At 38.2% G+C, this 22,825-nt stretch overlaps 1 pseudogene; it reads left to right on the forward strand.

Moving 5' to 3' along the window:
* Nucleotides 1–14,753: 14,753 nt before the first annotated feature.
* On the forward strand, nt 14,754–21,242 carry LOC102146672 (polyadenylate-binding protein 2 pseudogene; annotated as a pseudogene).
* The last annotated feature ends 1,583 nt before the right edge of the window (nt 21,243–22,825 follow it).

Genomic DNA, 22,825 nt, shown 5'->3' on the forward strand with positions numbered 1-22,825 from the left:
TTTGACAAAATTCAACAGCCCTTCATGCTAAAAACTCTCAATAAATTCAGTATCGATGGAACGTATCTCAAAATAATAAGAGCTATTTATGACAAATCCACAGCCAATATCATACTGAATGGGCAAAAACTGGAAGCATTCCCCTTGAAAACTGGCACAAGACAGGGATGCCCTCTGTCACCACTCCTATTCAACATAGTATTGGAAGTTCTGGCCAGGGCAATCAGGAAGAGAAAGAAATCAAGGGTATTCAGTCAGGAAAAGAGGAAGTCAAATTTTCCCTTTGTGCAGATGACATGATTGCATATTTACAAAACCCTATTGTCTCAGCTCAAAATCTCCTTAAGCTGATAAGCAAATTCAGCAAAGTCTCAGGATACAATGTCAATGTGAAAAATCACAATCATTTTTATACACCAATAGCACATAAACAGAGAGCCAAATCATGAATGAACTCCCATTCACAATTGCTTCAAACAGAATAAAATACCTAGGAATCCAACTTACAAGGGATGTGAAGGACCTCTTCAAGGAGAATTACAAACCACTGCTCAACGAAATAAAAGAGGACACAAGCAAATGGAAGAATTTTCCATGCTCATGGATGGGAAGAATCAATATCTTGAAAATGGCCATATTGCCCAAGGTAATTTATAGATTCAATGCCATCCCCATGAAGCTACCAATGACTTTCTTCACAGAATTGGAAAAAACTACTTTGAAGCTCATATGGAACCAAAAAGGAGCCCGCATTGCCAAGACAATCCTAAGCCAAAAGAACAAAGCTGGAGGCATCACGCTACCTGACTTCAAACTATACTACAAGGCTACAGTAACCAAAACAGCAAGGTACTGGTACCAAAACAGAGATATAGACCAATGGAACAGAACGGAGCCCTCAGAAATAATACCACACATCTACAACCATCTCACCTTTGACAAACCTGACAAAAACAAGAAATGGGGAAAGGATTCCATATTAAATAAATGGTGCTGGGAAAACTGGCTTGCCATAAGTAGAAAGCTGAAACTGGATCCCTTCCTTATACCTTATACAAAAATTAATTCAAGATGGATTAAAGACTTAAATGTAAGACCTAAAACCATAAAAACCCTAGAAGAAAACCTAGGCAATACCATTCAGAACACAGGCATTGGCGAATACTTCATGGCTAAAACATGAAAAGCAATGGCAACAAAAGCCAAAATTGACAAATGGGATCTAATTAAACTAAAGAGCTTCTGCACAGCAAAGGATACTATCATCAGACTGAACAGGCAACCTATAGAATGGGAGAAAATCTTTGCAATCTACCCATCTGACAAACGGCTAAGATTCAGAATCTACAAATAACTTAAACAAATTTACAAGAAAAAACAAAGAAACCCATCAAAAAATGGGAAAAGAAGATGAACAGACACCTCTCAAAAGAAGACATTTATGCAGGCAACAGAAAAAATGCCCATCATCACTGGTCATCAGAGAAATGCATATCAAAACCACAATGAGATACCATCTCACACCAGTTGGAATGGCAATCATTAAAAAGTCAGGAAACAACAGATGCTAGAGAGGATGTGGAGAAATAGGAATGCTTTTACACTGTTGGTGGGACTATAAACTAGTTCAACCACTGTGGAAGACAGTATGGCAATTCCTCAAGGATCTAGAACTAGAAATCCCATTTGACCCAGCAATTCCATTACTAGGTATATACCCAAAGGATTATAAATCATGCTACAGTAAAGACACATGCACACGTATGTTTATTGTGGCACAATTCACAATAGCAAAGACTTGGAACCAACCCAAATGTTCATCAATGATAGACTGGATTAAGAAAATGTGGCACATATACACCATGGAATACTATGCAGACATAAAAAAGAATGAATTCACATCCTTTGTAGGGAGATGGATGAAGCAGGAAACCATCATTCTAAGCAAACTATTGGAAGGACAGAAAACGAAGCACCACATGTTCTCACACATAGGTGGGATTTGAACAATGAGAACACATGGACACAGAGTGGGGAACATGACACACTGGGGACTGTTGTACGGTGGGGGAGCAATGACCAGATTTCTCGGGTTTTTTTTTTTTTTTTTTTTTTTTTTTGTATCATCCTGTTACCAAAGCCTGGCAGTGACACAACTAAGAAAGAAAATTTCAGGCCAGTATTCCTCATGAACACCCATGCAAAAATCCTGAATAAAATACAGTCAAACTGAATTCACCAGAATAGAAAAAACGTATTCACCACGATCAGGTCTGCTTCATCCCCGGGTTGTAAGGCTGGCTTAACATATGCAAATCAATAAATGTAATCCATCACATAAAGAGAACCAATCTCAAAAACCACATGATTATCTCAATAGATGCAGAAAAGATCTTCCATAAAATTCAACACCCCTTCATGTTAAACCTCTCAATAAGTTAGGTATTGATGGAACATAGCTTAAAATAATTAGAGATATTTATGACAAACCCATAGCCAATATACTGAATGGACAAGGGCTGAAAGCATTCCCTTTGAAAACCAGCACAAGACAAGGATGCCCTCTCTCATCACTCCTATTCAACATAGTACTGGAAGTTCTGTCCAGAGCAATCAGGCAAGAGAAAGAAATAGAATGTATTTAAATAGGAAGAGTGGAAGTCAAATCATCTCTGTTTCCAGATGACATGATTGTATATTTAGAAAACCCCATAATCTCAGCCCAAAAACTCCTTAAGCTGATAACCAACTACAGAAAAGTCTCAAGATACAAAATCAATGTGCAAAAATTACAAGTATTCCTATACAAAAATAATAGACAAGCAGAGAGCCAAATCATGAGTGAACTGTCATTCACAATTACTACAAAGAAAATAAAACACCTAGGAATACAACTTACAAGTGATATGAACGATCTCTTCAAGGAGAACTACAAACCACTTCTCAAGGAAATAAGAGAGGACATGAACAAATGGAAAAAATAAATTCCATGCTCATGATTAGGAAGAATCAATATCGTGAAAATGGCCATACTGCCCAAACTAATTTATAGATTAAATGCTATCCCCATCAAGCTACCATTGACTTTCTTCACAGAATTAGAAAAAAAAAAAAAAAGCTACTTTAAATTTCATATAGAACCAGAAAAGAGCCCATATAGCCAAGAAAATCCTAAGCATAACAAACAAAGCTGGAGGCATCATGTGACCTGATTTCAAACTATACCACAAGGCTACAGTAACCAGAACAGCATGGTACTGATAGCAAATGAAGTATGTAGACCAATGGAACAGAACAGAGGCCTCAGAAATAACACCACACATCTGCAACCATCTGATTTTGAGAAATCTGACAAAAACAAGCAATAGGGAAAGGATTCCCTATTTAATAAATGTTTTTGAGAAAACTGGCCAGCCTTATGCAGAAAACTGAAACTGGACCCCTTCCTTACACCTTATACAAAAATTAACTCAAGATGGATTAATGATTTAAACATAAAACCCAAAAATATAAAAGTCCTAGAAGAAAACATAGGCAATACCATTCAGGACATAGACATGGGCAAAGTCTTCTTGACTAAGACACCAAAAGCAATGGCAACAAAAGCCAAAATTGACAAATGGGATCTAATTAAACTAAAGACCTTCTGCACAGCAAAAGAAATTATCATCAGAGTGAACAGGCAACCTACAGAATGGGAAAATATTTTTGCAATCTATCCATCTGACAAAGTCTAATAAACATAGACTACAATAAACTTAAATTTACAAGAACAAAAAGCAACCCCATCAAAAAGTAGGCAAAGGGTATGAACAGACACATCTTGAAAGATGCCATTTATGCAGCCAACAAACATACAAAACAACAGTGACCCACTCCAATGTTAAAATGGGGATAAAGAGGTTCAGAGAGGGGAAGGGACTTGCTCAAAACCCAATAGTCAGTAAAATAATTGAATTCCATTTTTCTACGGATGTTGCCTCAACTCTTTTTATATACACATTCTTGTTTTGTTTTGTTTTTGTCTTTTAATTTTTCATTTCCATAGGTTTTTGGGGAATATATTATATTTGGTTACATGAGTAAGTTCTTTAGTGTTGATTGGTGAGGTTTTGGTGCACCCATCTCCTAAGTAGTATACAATGAAACCAAACTGTAGTATTTTATCATTCACCCCCTTCCCACCCTTTCCCTTGAGTCCCCAAAGTTCATTGTATCATTTTTATCCCTTTGCATCTTCATAGCTTAACTCTCATTTATGAATGAAAACATATGATGTTTGGTTTTCCATTCCTGAGTGACTTAGAATAATGGTCTCCAATTCCATCCATGTTGTTTGCAAATGCCATTAATTCATTCCTTTATATGGCTGAGTACTATTCCATTATAAATGTAAATATAATGGAATGCCACTCAGTCATAAAAAGGCTTTATCCACTCATTGATTGATTGACTGGCATTTGGGTTAGTTTCACATTTTTGCAATAGTAAATTGTGCTGCTATAATTATGCATGAGCAGGTATCTGTTTCATATTATAACTTATTTTCCTCTGGATATATAGCCAGTAGTGGGATTGCTGGATCAAATGATAGTTCTACTTTTAGTTCTTTGAAGAATCTCCATACTGTTTTCTACAATAGTTGTACTAGTTTACATTCCCACCAGCAGTGTAGAAGTGTTTTTGTTCACTGTATCCATGCCAACATCTATTATTTTTTGGTTTTCTGATTATGGCCATTCTTGCAGGAGTAAGATGGTATCTATCGCATTGCAGTTTTGATTTACATTTTCCTGATCCTTAGTGATGTTGAGCATTTTTTCATATGTTTGTTGGTCATTTGTATATCTTCTTTTGGGAATTGTCTATTTGTGTCCTTAGCCAACTTTTTGATGGGATATTTTTATCTTGCTAATTTGTCTGAGTTCATTGGACATTCTGGATGTTAGTCCTTTGTCAGATGTACTGATTGTGAAGACTTTCGCCCACTTTGTGAGTTGTCTGTTTACTCTGCTGACTGTTCCTTTTGCTGTGCAAAAGCTCTTTAGTTTAATTAAGTCTCAGCTATTTATCTTTGTTTTTAATGCGTTTGCTTTTGGGTTCTTGGTCATGAAATCCTTGCCTAAGCCAATGTCTAGAAGAGTTTTTCTGATATTATCTTCTAGAATTTTCACAGTTTCAGGTCTTAGATTTAAGTCCTTGATCCATCTTGTGTTGATTTTTGTGTAAGGTGAGAGATGAGGATCCAGTTTCATTCTCCTACACGTGGCTTTCCAATTATCCCAGCACCATTTGTTGAATCGGGTGTCCTTTCCCCAATTTATGTTTGTGTTTGCTTTGTTGAAGATCAGTTGGCTGTAACTGTTTGGGTTTATTTCTGGGTCCTCTATTCTGTTCCATTGGTCTGTGTGTCTATTTTTATACCAGTACCGCACTGTTTTGGTTACTACGACATTATAGTATAGTTTGAAATCAGGTAACGTGATGCCTCCAGATTTGTTCTTTTACTTAGCCTTTCTTTGGCTATGTGGGCTCTTTTTTAGTTCCATATTACTTTTAGGATTGTTTTTTCTAGTTCTGTGAGGAATTATTATGGCATTTTGATGGGAATTTCTTTGAATCTGTGGATTGTTTTTGGCAGTATAGTCATTTTCGCAATACTGATTCTACCCATCCACGAGCATGGGATGTGTTTTATTTATTTGTATTGTCTATGATTATTTTCACCAGTGTTTTGTAGTTTTCCTTGCAGAGGTCTTTCACCTCCTTGGTTAGGTATATTCCTAAGTATTGTACTGTATTGTATTGTATTGTATTGTATTGTATTGTATTGTATTGTATTGTATTGTATTGCATGATATCGAATCGTATCATATCGTATCATATCGTATTGTATCATATTGTATTTTTTGCAGTTATTGTAACAGGAGTTGAGTTACTGATTTAATTATCAGTTTGGTCACTGTTGGTGTATAGGATAGCTACTGATAGTGGAATAAAATTTAAATCCACTCCAAAAAGAACCTTCAAAATCATGCAAGTACATGGAAATTAAATAACCTGCTCCTGAATGATCACTGTGTCAACAACGAAATCAAGATGAAAATTTAAAAATTCTTTGAGCTGAATGACAATAGTGACACAACCTATCAAAACCTCTGGGACAGAGCAAAGGCAGTGCTAAGAGGAAAGCTCATAGCCCTAAATGCCTATATCAAAAAGTTTGAAAGAGCACAAACAGACAATCTAAGGTCACACCTAAAGGAACTAGAGAAACAAGAACAAACCAAACTCAACTGCAGCAGAAGAAAGGAAATAACCAAGATCAGAGCAGAACTAAATGAAATTGAAACAAAAAAATACAAAAGAAATGCTAGTCAACATAATCCAACAACATATCAAAAAGATAATTCATCATGATCAAGTGGGTTTCATACCAAGGACGCAGGAATGGTTTAACATACACAAGTCAATACATGTGATATACCATGTAACAAAATTAAAAACAAAAATCACATGATTGTCTCAAAAGATGCAGAAAAAACATTTGACAAAATCCAGCATCCCTTTATGATTAAAACTCCTAGCAAAACAGGCATACAAGGGGCATACCTCAATGAAATAAAAGCCATCCATGGCAATCCCACAGCCAACATAATACTGAATGGAGAAAAGTTGAAAGCATTCCCTCTGAGAACAAGATAAGGATGCCCACTCTCACCATTTCTGTTCAACATAGTACTGGAAGTCCTAGTTAGAGCAATCAGAAAAGAGAAAGAAATAAAGGGCATCCAAATCTGTAAAGAGGAAGTCAAACTGCTGCTGTTTGCTGATCATATGATTGTATACCTAGAAAACCCAAAAGACTCCTCCTAAAAGCTCCTAGAACTGATAGAAGAATTCAGCAAAGTTTCCAAATACAAAATGATATATACATTCTTTTTTTTTTTTTTTTTGAGTAGCAATAGGTGTTTTCTTTTTTTAATTTATTTATTTTTTATTATTACTATACTTTAAGTTCTAGGGTACATGTGCATAACGTGCAGGTTTGTTACATATGTATACTTGTGCCATGTTGCTGTGCTGCACCCATCAACTCGTCAGCACCCAACAACTCATCATTTACATCAGGTATAACTCCCAATGCAATCCCTCCCCCCTCCCCCCTCCCTGTGATAGGCCCCGGTGTGTGATGTTCCCCTTCCCGAGTCCAAGTGATCTCATTGTTCAGTTCCCACCTATGAGTGAGAACATGCGGTGTTTGGTTTTCTGTTCTTGTGATAGTTTGCTAAGAATGATGGTTTCCAGCTGCATCCATGTCCCTACAAAGGACACAAACTCATCCTTTTTTATGGCTGCATAGTATTCCATGGTGTATATGTGCCACATTTTCTTAATCCAGTCTGTCACTGATGGACATTTGGGTTGATTCCAAGTCTTTGCTATTGTGAATAGTGCCACAATAAACATACGTGTGCATGTGTCTTTATAGCAGCATGATTTATAATCCTTTGGGTATATACCCAGTAATGGGATGGCTGGGTCATATGGTACATCTAGTTCTAGATCCTAGAGGAATCGCCATACTGTTTTCCATAATGGTTGATCTAGTTTACAATCCCACCAACAGTGTAAAAGTGTTCCTATTTCTCCACATCCTCTCCAGCACCTATTGTTTCCTGACTTTTTAATTATTGCCATTCTAACTGGTGTGAGATGGTATCTCATTGTGGTTTTGATTTGCATTTCTCTGATGGCGAGTGATGATGAACATTTTTTCATGTGTCTGTTGGCTGTATGAATGTCTTCTTTTGAGAAATGTCTGTTCATATCCTTTGCCCACTTTTTGATGGGGTTGTTTGTTTTTTTCTTGTAAATTTGTTTGAGTTCTTTGTAGGTTCTGGATATTAGCCCTTTGTCAGATGGGTAGATTGCAAAAATTTTCTCCCATTCTGTAGGTTGCCTGTTCACTCTGATGGTATTTTCTTTTGCTGTGATTCTTTATATTTAGATGTTAATGGAATTCCCTGTTGCCTCAACCCCTTTTCTATACACATTCTTATATACTGACAGATTCTTTACATTTAAATGTTAATGGGATTCCCTGTTAAATCATTCCTTAACTTTAGCAAAAGATTTCCAGATGAGAACCAGAGACTCATAAAGGCACAGTATCCTGTCCAAAATCTCACAATGAATTAGAGGTGGAGTTGAGACTAACTGCACTGTGTATTTGTAGAGAATGTCAAATGGTGACCTTTGGCCTAAGTGTGCCAAAAGAAAACCGGTGGCTGTCTGAGACTCACCAATATACCAAGTGAATGTCCATTTTTTACTTGATGTTAATGAACTACAGATCTTAGTACTCAAACTGGCTTCTTGCCTCCTTCTGAGTATGGTAGCTAGGAACAGGTGGTTCCCAAGCCACTTTTTCTACAAGGCATGAGTGAAACAGACAAGGCCTGATGACAATAGGAATTATGAGATGACACAAGATTACTACTGTTTCCTGTTTTCTCTAAAGCCAGTGATCCAGGCAAAATAAAAAGGCATTTACAGAGTATCTGACATGTTTGTTTTGGGGCTTTGAGCAAGTCTGACCCTTCACTTTGTGTTCCATTCTATGTGAACTTCTCACTCTGTCTCCATTTCATTTTTTTCTCTCTCTCTCTTTCTCTTTCTCTCTCTCTCTCTCTCTCTCTCTCTCACACACACACACACACACACACACAAACACACACAGACACACACACACAAACACACAAGCTGTGCTTTCCTGAAGCCTTTATCTTTGTTGATGCTACACCTGCTCGTCCCACAATCCCAACCTGTACCCATCTTCTCCTGAGAAAATCTGCTCACTCTTCAATGTCAGAATGTCATCTCATAGGTTCCAGCTCCATGAAACCTTCCATGATTCCTTCAGCTGACAGCAACCTCTTCCTCCTGTGATACTTCACAGTTCTTTCCTTGTACAATTATTTAGCCTCTGTCCCTTTATGTTTAAGTTAGCATCTTGTACATTCAAGTATAAATATTTATTGAAAAAAAATAATGATCTTATTTGCTCATCACAACAACTGATATTGTTACCAGAAAGAGGTCCCAATGCAGACCCCAAGAGATGGTTCTTGGATCTCGTTCAAGAAAGAATTAGGGGCAAGTCCATAGAGTAAAGTGAAAGCAAGTTTATTAAGAAGATAAAGGAATAAGAGAATGGCTACTCCATAGGTGGGGCAGCCCCGAGGCCTGCTGGTTGCCCATTTTTATGGTTATTTCTTGAAGATATGCTAAACAAGGGATGGATTATTCATACCTCACCTTTTTAGATCACATAGGGTAACTTCCTGATGTTGCCAAGGCATTTGTAAAATGTCATGGCGCTGGTGGGAGTGTAGCCGTGAGGACGACCAGAGGTTACTCTCATTGCCATCCTGGTTTTGGTGGGTTTTAGCCAACTTCTTTACTGCAATCTGCTTTATCAGCAAGGTCTTTATGACCCGTATCTTGTGCTGACCTCTTATCTCATCCTGTGACTTAGGATGCCTGACTGTTTGGGAACGCAGCCCAGTAGGTCTCAACCTTATTTTACCTAGCCCTTATTCAAGATGAAGTTGCTCTGGTTCAAATACCTTTGACAACATGGCAGGTAGAAAAAGGGATCAACATTCCCACTTGACAGATAATCAAGTTGAGGTTCTGAGAGATGAAAGGTCACATAGTTGCTACACAGAAGACACTGGCCACAAAAGTCTGGTCTTCTGTTTCTTCCTTTCACTGTACCTGGAAGATCAACAGTTCTAAGTTTTCTCTCTTCAATGTAACTTTGCCAAGATGATCCCAAAGCACCAAACACACGCTAGATTTCCTAAAATGTTGGAAATATGGCTTGGAACCCAAATAGAAAAACTTCGGTGTGGATTCCGAGACTTACGGAGCTGGGCTGAGCTTTCTCAGGATCATCATTTTCTACAGCTAGTAATCAGCATTGCATAGCCAGAAAAGACTCTCACATGTATCTAGGACAAGTGTGTAAATATAAAAACTGTAAGTTAAGGCTAATTTTTAAAAATGAAAGCTGTGAAAGGCTTTAGGAGGCTGACTCTCCTCCCCTTCTCTTGTGCATGGATTAAAGCCTCAATTGTCCACTCCAAGGGAATAATGCCTTCAAACCTCCACAGCAGTTAATATTGTCATGTCCTTAGACCCTCATGCTGCTATTTTACCCCAGGGAATGAGCCAAGTAGCACCAGTTTAATTGTCATGTTTAGAATGAACATCCTCTGATGAAGAATTATTGGCCATCAAGAAGGCTTACCGTCAGGAACTAAACACTATGCAATTGGCTTCCCAGGGTCCTCTTTCTTTTGAGGCTTATTTGGAGTCAGAGTTGCATACTTCCCCAAAACAAATTTTGCAGTTGTCAGGAGCCAAGACAGCTGTGAAAGACTGAGATGGATTGGGCTCTGCCTCCTGCACCACTCCAAATCTCTGCCAGCACCAGTTTCCAGAACCTTTCCCACTAATGAAAGTACAAAGGGGAAAAAGTCGCGTTTGCCTTTCACAGTGCTGGCAGGACCTGGAAGCTTGGCACTTAAGTACTTCTCCTTGTTTCAATGTGTACCCTGAGTAGTTCAAAATGGGAATGACTAGAGATTAAATACGAAGCACTGGGGTAGTTTGTCTTTTCACAGATCCTCATATCTGGCCATAACTTCCCTAAGCTGCATCTAAACTGAAATCATCAACACCTGTTCTCACTGCAGCATACGATCTGAGAGAAGAGTTTCAGATTTGCAAGGTCTCAGACATGTCTTTAAAATTTCATAATACTTCTTCTTGTACTTCCCATGCTTGATGGGGCTCAGAATTGACAGTGTATATTTTCAGTAATACAGAGATGAGAAGGGTCAGAGAGGAGGTAAAGTGGCTAGGACTGGTTATGTAAATTGCCAAGGGGTGCAGTTCAAATGAAAATGTGAGACTTCTAATATAAAATTATTAAAATTTCATGATGGGGATAATGGATCATGAAACTAATAGTGGGGCTTTGTGCGACACCACAGGTCACTTGCCTACAAAGCCATCCCTACTCCCTGCTTAAACAGAGACAAGAACACATTGGTGATTCTCAAATGCAAACTGTCCCTTTATTGAAAACCTAATGAGTTTAATGCTTATTATACTATAGTCCCTTATGTGCTGATTACATTGTGGAATGCTGTAGGGAGAAAAAACAAAAGTCACCAAATGATGCTAGAGAACCATTAGGAGACTTTACTAGTTTAGGTCATAAGTGCCTAGAAACAGAGAAATGATATGTGACCTTTCATCCATTTTTCAAAAGGACGCTATTTCTGTGATCCTCATTGACCTCTCCTGACAAAGTCCCAGATTGCCTTTGCCAAAGTTAACAACCCATCTTGGCTTTTTGCCATGTCTCCTGTATTCACTAGATCAGTGCATGACTGCTGCTCTAAACCCACATGATGGGATCAGAACCTTCATTGGTTAATATTTGTAAAAAAATACTTTGAAGATTAAATCCTTGGTGGGTAGAGAAAACACTAGACATGGATAGAACAAGAAATTGTGGGGTCTAGACCTCCTCCCAGAACTGCCACCACCATGCAATGTTATCTTTGACAGATTCGTGGTATCTGGGTGGCTGTACTTTCCTTTTGGTGAAATAGCAAAAGCCAAAAAAAGAGACTGTAACATCTGATGGGATTTTGCCCAGCTCCAATACTGAATTCCTGGGTTGCCTTAGAGGAAAGGTACTGACTGTTTCACCTCTTTGGCCCTCAGTATACTCCCTCAACCCAACTCCACCATTCTGTCATACACATATCTTACTCTGGAAATAATTCTTTGCAGGAAAACATACTATTATGAGGTGCATGCTTAAAGTGCTCTCATAACCTGGCCTGGGGCTGGCATTTTGATTTTGTTTGCACACAGAAACCTGTTTGACTGAAATCTGGAAAAAAAAAAAAAAAAAAAAAAAAAAAAAAAAAAACAGACACGGGAGAAAAATAAAAATCACAGTAGTTTTATACATATATTTGGTTTCTACGGCCAGATAACTGATTTTGTTACCATTTTCTATCCTGTTATTCTGGTGCTGTGAATGCACTAGCTAGAAGTAAAAGTTGTGGGGAACGGAGGAAGTTGATTCTGAGTTTATTTTCCCCAGGGTTTCTGAGGGAGCTCTACCCTCTCCCCTGAAAGGGAGTTGGGGCAAATCTATGTTTCTAATTCCACATTAGGTGTAACTGTGGCGTGTTCAGAATATCCCTCTTTGAAACAACACTTTGAGAACAGGGAGTTGCAGCAGTGTAAGACAGTTTGTGGTTGGCTTGGGACTTTAGCCTCAACCCAAATTTGGGACTGGGAATATATCCAGTCAACTCTATGGCTAGTCTCACCTCCCTGATCAGCCACTTGGGCGGGCTGTAAGCCTGGCTAAACCAGGTCACCTCAACATTTGTGTCAGGGCAAAGGGTGGAGGAAAGAAGGTGTTTCTTCAACTCCTGGCTTTTAGCTGTGCCTGGATGCCTGCATAATGTTAAAATTCAGCTGCCAGCCTTATCTTATCCACAACTAGTTGACTTTATTAAGATAATCTGATTTTAGAAGCCCCTCAGACATAGCTTGAGGTCCTATATTGACTTAGGCCCTTGGCTCTGAGGCATTAGAGTCCTGAATTGATTTCAAAGAGTCATAGAAACATAGATGGCTACCAAAGGTCTCAAACTGGTCAACTCTCAGTCTATTTCAACATGCCCTACTGAGCCAATCACTCTGTGCCAAGCCAGTACTAAGAACTGGGGGGACAAAGTGGACTGAGTCTACTCCCTGCCCTTCAGAAGCTCAAATGCTGTTTACGAAACCAGAGAAGTAAACAGATGCTTTCTATATAATGTGATTAATTATAGGCTAGAAATGAGATTGGATGCCTTGAAAGCACTGAGGGGGAGCATCCAACACAACCTAGGGGCATCAGGGAAGACTTCCTGTAAAAGAGAGAGTCAGGTAGGGTTCAAAGTAGTTAGGGGGAAAACAGTGAGAAATAAATGCCAAAGAAGAAGCAGAAAAGGCAAAGGCAAGGAAGGAGATCTCTTACAGCACTCTATGCTCAGGAAATTATGAGTCAGGGTAAGTAAACCTTAGAGTGCAAGGCTTGGAGGGATGGAAGATGAGGCTAGAGAGGAAGGTGGATGGGACCTAGCCATAGGAGTCTCAGATGCCACATTAAGAAGCTTAGCTTCTATCTAAAGCTAATGGGGACCGAGTTAGCAATTTTAAGCAGGGACAATCAGTCAGTTGAAAGATCCTTTGGAGTGCAGCAAGTGCATGAATGAATAAACAAATCTATGTCACAATTTTACTTAAAAATGTGCAATGTTTTCCAGAAGGCTACGGAATAAAGCCAGAATTCATTGGTTTGGTTCTCTACAAGCTGCTGTAACCTAAACTTCTCTTCTCAACTCACTCTCTGCTCTAGCCACACAAACCTCTTCACTCATTTAAAGCCCTAACCTTAACCCTAACCCTAACTCCAGTCACTTTGACACTAGAGAAGTTTAATTGTTATCCAGTGGGCTGTATTAGAAAGAGCACCAATGAGGGGTGAGGAGTGGAGGGTTGAGATAGGGCTTGGGATTTCAATCTACATCCTGCTGTTGACTTACTGCAGTCATCCTTCCCTATTTCTGGATTTCAGTGTCCCAAACTGTATATTAATCTAACTGATCTTATGAAAGATTACCAATCTCCCTCCCATTTCAGATCCAAGTCTCTAGGATTATGTCAGTCATATGGTCCACATTCCTTGCCCTAGAAGGGTACAGAGGCTATGGCAAGGGAATGTATAAAGCATGTGGGTCTAGAAGAAATACCCTGTCTCTGTGGTAGATGAATACTGCAAATGGTATCTAAGAGACATTTCTGACTTCCTCACCCAGATTGAAAACACAGATCTTTCTCTGTGTCTCTATTTCTCTGTATCTATCTCTGTTTATATATGTGTGTGTGTCTATTTCTCTATTTCTGTCTCTCTCTCTTTATATATATAATATATATTTATGAAATATAAAATAAATATTTCATATTTATTAAATATTTATTTCATATATACACATATACAGTATACATACATATATAAATCAGTGTCTCTATATATGTTACATATACTAACATATTAACATATACATTATATATAAGCATATATTTATATTATATAAATAATATAGATTTATATATATTATATAAATAATAAATATATGTAACCATACACATTTCTCTGTCTTGGTTTCTATCTCTTTATTTGGAAAATATAATATATATATATTCTCTCTGTCTTCATATAGAGACTGAGACAGAAATAGAGACGCTTTTAAATAGAAACATTTAATTATATATGTATTTATATTATATATTTGTATATATGTATATTATATACATATATGTTATTATATATAATATGCATATTACATATATATAATATTTTTTTCTAATTTGGGTATCCAAAGAACGGGGCAATAGGAGGACTACAGGGGCATTTTGGGTTGCATTGGTTTGACTTTGTCTAGCCTCAGTAACTCATGAAAGCCCATATAAAATATTTCACAAAATGAATCTTGTAAGTAAAACTCCATAGGATACATATTCATTCATGTCCAAGGAGATCTGCTGTCTGATATTTTCCAGTCTAGGAAAGGTAGTTATTTTTATGTGAAACCAAAGTCACAATGGCACAAGTCAGGTAAGTAAAAGTATAGATAGATGGATAAGTATATGAATTAAAGATATTACCAGGACCTTTTCTAGCTGACTGGCAGCAAAGGGGAAAAGCTTAACAACGTTTACAAAAGTAATGGCTAATAGAATATGTCAGTGAGTACTTAATTTGCATGTTTTTTATTTAATGTGAAAACAGAGCTCGGGTTCTTTTCTGACTCATTTTTCAATACCTTCAAATTTCTATAACCCTATCCCATTTTCCCTTCCAGGTTGGAAAAAGTTGGATCAGTTGAGCCCAGAGAAATGAGTTGCAGGATTTCAGAGGCGAGTATGAAAATAAATAATAATGACCATTTAAAATGATAGCATTTGCACAATGCTTCACTGTTCCAATTCTCTTTTGCATAAATCATCTTGATTCTTTTAATAACCATGCTGTAGTGTATGGTCAGGGCCTTTACACATGCTATTCTCTTTGTTTTGAAAGTTTTTCCTACCTATCTTTGCCTAGTTCTACTAATGCCTCAAATCTTAGCTCTGTGGTCATTTTTTAGAGAAACCTCTAACTTCACTGTCCATAGCAAGCCTCCTTTTCATACACTAAGGGCACTGGTATCTTTCTTTGTTTCTCTTAATATAATTGCAATCTTATTATGAGTGGGCATGATTATTTAGTACATCTCTATAATATAAAAATTATTGCTGAGAAGTGAGCAGGCATGGCATATAATCAGTTTTTACTAATGCAATATGAAAAAGGTGACATTTGTCACTTACTGGCTACAGCACTTAAAAAGCAGGTGCACCTTTCCTATTCTCTCTTTGTTCTTCTCTTGCCTGGGTATAGAAGCTTATGATGCCATAGGACAGTAGTTCTCAAACTTTATTGAGACAGGTTCATTTATAATGACAGCTTCATTGTCTGGTGAGAGTGTGTCTCTGCTTCCAAGATGGCACCTTGGACACTGCATCCTCTGGAAAGGAGAAATGCTGTGGTCTCATATGGCAGAAGGCAGACAAGCAAGAAAAGGGGATGAACTCTCTCCATCAAGCTCTTTTATAAGGGTACCTAACTTAATGCATAAGGACAAAGCCCTCAATCACCTTCCAAAGGGCACAGCTCCCAGTGTCTTTGCATTGGAGATTAAGTTTCAATGTAAATTTTAGAGGGGACAAAAACATTCAAGCTATAATATCCACCCTATGAAATAAGTATTCATTCTTTACAATGCAGCCATAAAATAGGAACAAGATTATGTCCTTTACAGGGGCATGGATGGAGCTGGAAGCAATTATCCTCAGCTAACTAATGCAGGAACAGAAAACCAAACACTGCATGTTCTCACTTATAAGTGGGAGCTGAACCATGAGAACACATGGACACATGAGGGGAACAACACACATTGGTGCCTGTTGTGGGGGTTGGGGGAGCATCAGGAAGAACAGCTAATGGATGCTGGGCTTAATACCTAGGTGATGGGTTGATCTGTGCAGCACACCACCATGGCACACATTTACCTGTGTAACAAATCCACACATCCTGCATATGTACCCTGGAACTTAAAATAAAAGTTGAAGAAAAAAATAAATAAGTGTTGATTCTGTGTTTTACAAGATATTTATTGGGGGTCTGCTACCTGCCAGGCACAGTGTAGGTAAGGTATTTCTAGCCTCTTTATAATAATGAGAAAACTGAAAAAAAAATATAAATATAAATATAAATATATATATATATATACACACACACACACACACACACACAGAGAGAGAGAGAGAGAGAGAGAGAGAGAAAGGTAAAGGGATTTAAGCTCACAGAGCTAAAAATGACTAATCTAGAGTTCCAACTCACGTCTATCATTCTACATCCAAGGTTCTCTCTATTACATGCTGTATAGAGTGAGCAATATCAGCAAGTGAAACATGAACAAAAGTAAGCATTGTATATTTTTTAATTGAAATAAATTTCATTTCCATGTATTTGGGAAAATTCATGGTACATTAGTACATTACTGGGATCACTGGCAATATGATCAGCCAAAATTTATTGAACACCAATTGTTTGCTGGATAGTAAGGATGTATACAAAATATCAATAACATTAGGCATACTCTGCTAAGTGCCAAGTGAGTGGTAGAAGTGTTCCAGGTCTTCGGAGAAGGACAAGAGCACTGTGAGTTGGAGTGGATCTGGTATGCTTCACAGAAAATGTAAACTTTGAGCTGAGCCTTGGAAGACAGGTAAGAGTCTAATAAAAGGAGCAGGAAGAGGAAGAAGGGCATTTCAAGGAGAAGAAATAATGTGAACGAAAGCTTCCCAAGGTGTTGAAAATCCAGGTCGGGCATCGCTGGTTTTGGACCAATAGTCCAATACAGATACAAACTTCTGAACAAAATGTGATAAGTGAAAACACAGCTGGTTTTAAGGATTGAAAAGAGTGATAAACAGGTATGAGAGTGGGAGACAAAGGTCCTGAACTGAGTTACTGAAAGTGACAGCACTTTATAAACTGCAAAGCACAATACACATAGAAGTGATTAAAAAACTATTGCTGTTGCTGTTATTGCTATCTACCACTGAGTAAATGGCTTTATTTAATAATCATTGAGTTTCATCATCGAATGGTGGTTATTTCTATAAACCAATCAAAGGCATAACCTCTGTCCAGAAAGACTTTGAAAACAAAATATACAAATGGAAAACTTTCTTTCATTTCAGCTTATTGGAAGTTTAGAAGGGCCTGAGTCAGCAGGTGGGTGACTTGAGGCACTGTAAATCCTTCACACTTAAGGTGAGCTTCTTGGAGGAAATGGGTTTGGGAAAGGTAAATTTTGATCAAGGAAAAATAAAATTTGACAGAATGAGCCAGCAATATTAATGATTGTCTCTCACTTTGGACAGCATTTCAATCTCTTTGGTGACTTGTATGCATTCATTTTCCTCTCATTCTGACTCTGGGAAATGAGGGGAAATGATATTGCAATTCTATATGAATGCAGTCTTGAGGGCTATGGAGCCAAGATGCCTGGGTTCAAATACCAGCTATGTAAGTTCCCAGCTGTGAGAAGTTACACCTCTCTGAACCTCAGAGAGAAAGAATAATCCCTACTTTGCAGAATTCTGATGAGGATTAAATAAAATATGTATATATAGGGCCTAAGGTGTTCCTCAAATATAATTTCTTGTTTGCTTCCCTGACAATATAGAGCATAAGTTTGAGAGTCAGAGAAGATATGAGTCCAAGTGAAGAAAATTAATTTATTCATTCAACAAATTGCAATTGAGTTCCTCCTAAATGTCTAGCTTGGTGAAAGGGGCCAGAGATAAGAGCAATAAACAAAGCATACAGGATCCTTATTTTTGTAGAGTGAACAGGCTAGGTCTTTTTGACATATACCTGCTTTGTGCCTGTAATATTTAATTCAACTGATCCTCAGTTTCCTCAATGGAAGAATAGTCATTGCCCAACATACTTTATAGGGAAGTTGTGAAGATCAGATTAGATAACACACAGAAGAATTCTTATAAACAGTATATTACTATACTGATGAAATTGTTAGTAGCTGTGTTCCTATTTGATCCCAAGGGCAGGGGAGCTCAAAGGCATGGGTTGCTAGCTGTAGGTACCAGAGAGCATCTTATTACAGAATCCTGACCAGGAGTCTGATAAGACTGAAGGATATGAGAATGTCAGCAACAGCATTAGCCCAGTTGCTGGTGGTATCCAGGCACTTTGTACAGCCGGGAAGGTGTACCTCTGTAATGGTGAAGGAGAAAACCTTTGTCTTTTGAGCCTCCAGTCATTACTTCTTGTACTCAACTTTCCTGTTTTCCCTGACCAGAAGCCCACATTTTCATTGCCTTCCAAATGTTCTCCTTGTTCCCCTCTCTAAGTAAATATGCTCTAAGGAAATGATCAGGTCAATTCAATCGTATTGATGTGCCAATGACTGCAAAAATTTTATAGGTGACCACTCCTAAGGAAAGGGGCATTGAATTGAAGGCTTAGCCTTACAACAAACAGAAAATTAATGGTAGTATTCTGGGGAATATCAATAAAGCTCAAGTTCCTTGGAAATCATACCAGGTGGATGAAGGCTGTTGCCACTATAGGATACTTAAAATAGAAAAAAACATAAAATGTCACAGCTAAAAGACTTCTCATATTATGTTCCCTAGAACAGTAGTCATTCATCTATTCTTCTGTAAAGGAAGAAGATGACAAAGTGTTTATCATTATCTCTGGAAATGCCGTTTAGCAGCCTCAAAGCATAGATATTTTATGGATCATTGATAGGGTTAAGAGAGAAAACAGATCAATTGATATACACAGAAAAACTCATCTTTAAATCTCACTAATAAGGTCCTCAGGCTGTAGTAGTTCTCAAAAATGTGTACTTTCTGACTCTGTAAATGAAATCTATTTATTTGATTGTCTTCTCAGAAACTCCCGTTTAAGGAAACTATCCCTCAATTTTTCCAAAAGGAACCCCCTCATTTACATGGTTACTGAGGTCTAAGATGTTCCTACAATGAGATTCCACTCTATGGTGCTAATTAATTGGCGAAAATATGGACATCTGATCCAAGCTTGTACAATAAGTCCTCACTTGGACTTTTGGACCAAGAGATTTCAGCTTAGTTTGGTTCTTAATTTGAGTTTAGCACTGTTAGCAATGGCCATTTTCTCCCATGTGGACTTAGAATAAAGAAAGTGGTCAGTGGAGAGAAGACAAGACATGCCAAGAGAAGTAGAGACAATGGAGGGAGAGAAAGAGTCCTGAAAGCATTCAGTCCCTATTCCAATGGCATCTGAGGCCCAGTAGAATTCTTGTTCTGTGAGACATCTTTGTAGGCTTAGTTACAACCAGATCTGTAGGCTAAGTTATGACATTTTTCTTTTTGCTTAAGTGAATTCAACTGGGCTTCTCTTGCAACCAGGATTCCTAGTTAATAAAACTCCATATTTATGAAAACCAATACAAGTCATTAATGATCTTTTACATTCACACAATCTTACTATTATACAAGTATTTTCTTCTTTGATTTGTGTTATTACTTGTTCACATATGATTTTCTAATGGCAGAAGTTGTAGGCCAGGTGCTATTTTCATCGTTAAGAAACCTGTAGAAACTGAGGCACAAAGCAACTCAAATATTTATCAGGGATCAATATCAGAGCTAAAACACGTATTAAGGTATTATGATTTTGGATTGTTCATGACTTTTGTTGTCTCAGTCCAGTGTGGAACATCTTGACTTTGAGCTAGTAATTATCACAGATAAAGATGGCAGGTTAAAGAAGTCAAAATGTTCCCTCTAACCAACTAAAGCCAATGCCATAGTATTTGAGCATAGCCATTCTGAGCCCAAGGTGGTTGAGACATTCATGCAATATGGCATACAGTAGTTCAGAGAGCACAAGCTGTGGAGTCAGAAGATATCTGAACCTTGAGCTGGGCACAGTGGCATGTGCCTGTAGCCCCAGCTACTTGGGAGGCTGAGGCAGGAAAATTGCTTGAGCCTAAAAGTTTGAGTCCAGGCTGGGCAATATAGCAAAACCCCATCTCTTAGAAAAAGTGAAAATAAAGAATAAGGAAGTTGGTTGAATCTTGTCTTTACCACACATTTTCAAACTGTGTGGAATTGAGCAAGCCATTTAAACTTTATGAGCCTCAGTTTCCTCATCTATGAAATGAGATTAAAAATACCTTCTTGGAGTGGCAGCAGTAGCTGCAGTTGCAAGTGTCCAGGCTCTGGGCTAGGGCAGTGATGGCACCGTCTTTTGCCCAGGCACATAGGGAGGCCAGGATTGGGATTTGGAGGATGCAGTGGACTATGGGAACAGTCTGGAGTCTGAGGAACTGGAGTTTGAGGAGTTGCTGCTAAAGCCGGAGCCTGAACCAGACCCCAAAAGAGGAAGCCTTGGTCCTGGATCAGGAGCCTCTGGCAGTCAGGATGAGAAAGAGGAGCCAGGACTATTCATGGATGATCTGGGGTATGGTAGCATTGAGGACCCGGAGCTCAAATAAGGAAGACAGAGGAAGAAGCTGAAAAGCTTTGGGAGCCACAGAATGAAGTAGACAAGCAGATGAATATAAGTCTACCTCTAGACAATGCTAGCCCAGTGATCATCCACTGAGGAGAAGATGAAGGCTGATGTCGCTTCCATCTATGTTGGCAATGTGAACTATGATGCAACAACAGAAGTGCTAGAAGCACACTTTTGTGGTTGTGGTTCAGTCAACAGTGTTACCATACTCTTCGGCTAATTAGAGGCTATTCCAAGGGGTTTGTATATACAGAGTTCTGAAACAAAGAGTCAGTGAGGACTTCCTTGGTCTTTCTACATAGAGAAAGAAAAATCGATGATCCTCAAATAAACGAACAGACCAGGCATCAGCACAACAGACAGGTTTTCCAGGAGCCCTGGTTCCTGGACTACAAACTACAACAGTTCCAGCTCTTAGTTCTACAGTGGTTTTAGCAATAGGCCCTGAGGTTGAGCTGCAGGGGCCAGGCTAAAATAATATAATATTCCCCTTACTGAAAATGAAGTGTATATTGGGAAAAAGAGAAAGGAAGAGAAAATGAATTAGAAAAATGAAAAGCAGATGAAAAAAGGAAAAACCTCCCCAGCTGAACTCATAAAGTGTATTAGGATTAGATGGGGGGGGAAGCTTTGAAAAGTCTAAACTGCTGTATGTGTACCACTTGTTCTGATATTTCAACAAAATAGAAGTTTATTCCATGAATGTTGAAAAATGATGACTTCGATTCTTCACTTTATATTATGAACTTTTCGAGAGCGTGTTTAGCACATAGTAGGTGCATTTTGACTAAAAGAAAAGGCCCACACAGATGACATACAAATATCATTTAGTAGTTAGGATAACATAAGCTCTAGAGAAAAGTTCAGGGGTTCCAATCCTGATTTTATTACTTATTACCTGTATGACTTTCAACAAGTTGCTATATTCTCTGAGCTTCTCTTTCTTCATCTGTAAAATAAAATTAATAATAGTACCTTTCTAATAGGATTGTTGTGAGGATTCAGTTCATTCACATAAAGCAGTTAGAAGAATGGCTGAGTTCATGTTCATATTAAGTGAGTTAGTTCATCTGAGGCTCTTAGAAGAATGGCTAGGCCGGGCACGGTGGCTTACGCCTATAATCCCAGCACTTTGGGAGGCTGAGGCAGGTGGATCAACTGAGGTCAGGAATTCGAGACCAGTCTGGCCAACATAGTGAATCTCCATCTCTACTAAAAAGACAAAAATTAGCCGGGCATGGTGGTGCACACCTGTAGTCCCAGCTACTCGGGAGGCTGAGCCAGGAGAATCACTTGAACCTGGGAGGCAGAGGCTGCAGTGAGCCAAGATTGTGCCACTGCACTCCAGCAGCCTGGGCGACAGAGCAAAACTCCATCAAAGAAAGAAAGAAAGAAAGAAAGAAAGAAAGAAAGAAAGAAAGAAAGAAAGAAAGAAAGAAAGAAAGAAAGAAAGAAAGAAAGAAAGAGAGAGAGAAAGAGAGAAAGAGAGAAAAGAAAGAAAACAAGAAGACAAATGGCTAGCACATAGTCAGTGTATAATAAATGTTAGCTGCTATAATAGTCCATCACTTACATCCTATAATAGATAATAGACGCACAACCTAGTTATTCCTTGATAAGGTCCTTTCATTTCAATCTGAACACACAAACTAAAAGTCCTTGCGATATTGTATTCCTTTTGTGTCCATATCGCTGTCCTGGCTTGCCATCTTTGACAGGAACTGCTTTTAACAGCTTTGCATCCATGTTTTCTGGACACTGCCATAATGCACACAATTACATTTTGGCCAGCATTGAAAAGCAGGTGACTAAGGGATGATAATGCTGAATGGGAGACAAAGGAGCTGTTTCTGATAAGCTAGTATTTGATTGTTGTATTTGAATATGCTTTAGTCCCAGATTAAGTTGATTCAGGAAAGAATATAGCCAGAATTGGTATTCTATGAAATTCTATGCGAATGTAATCAGTTTTGGTCTGTTGAAAAATACTGTTTGTTTTTCTCCATGGCTTTGATCATAATAATTCAAACT

The sequence above is a fragment of the Macaca fascicularis genome, chromosome X (assembly GCF_037993035.2).
Source record: "Macaca fascicularis isolate 582-1 chromosome X, T2T-MFA8v1.1".
In the NCBI taxonomy this organism is placed as follows: Eukaryota; Metazoa; Chordata; class Mammalia; order Primates; family Cercopithecidae; genus Macaca; species Macaca fascicularis.